The 230-nt window shown below is 34.3% G+C and overlaps 1 protein-coding gene across 1 annotated transcript in view; it reads right to left on the minus strand.

The window, feature by feature from the left end:
• The window catches only part of LOC119584971 (microtubule-associated protein futsch-like), a gene marked incomplete at its 5' end in the record, with an annotated part of 346977 nt that overhangs the window by 342987 nt on the left and 3760 nt on the right, over positions 1-230 (minus strand).

A 230-nucleotide genomic window follows, 5' to 3' on the forward strand; every position in this document is an offset into this window, starting at 1 on the left:
GCTTTGATCTTGTTATGAACCAGAACACAGACTTCATTACGCAAGATAAAATAACTCCATCAGTTTTACGTTAAGCTTGGTATCCATAGGAATAGGTTTAACCTTTATCAAAAATACAGCAGCTGTTTCGAACAGACAGAGGCTTTAACTCTACAGTGCAAAAGCATTTTAACAAGAAAATCAAAATCAAATTCATGACTGTAATGAAAGTAGAGAGAAGCTAGTTTCCT

The sequence above is a fragment of the Penaeus monodon genome, chromosome 19, assembly GCF_015228065.2.
Source record: "Penaeus monodon isolate SGIC_2016 chromosome 19, NSTDA_Pmon_1, whole genome shotgun sequence".
NCBI lineage: Eukaryota > Metazoa > Arthropoda > Malacostraca > Decapoda > Penaeidae > Penaeus > Penaeus monodon.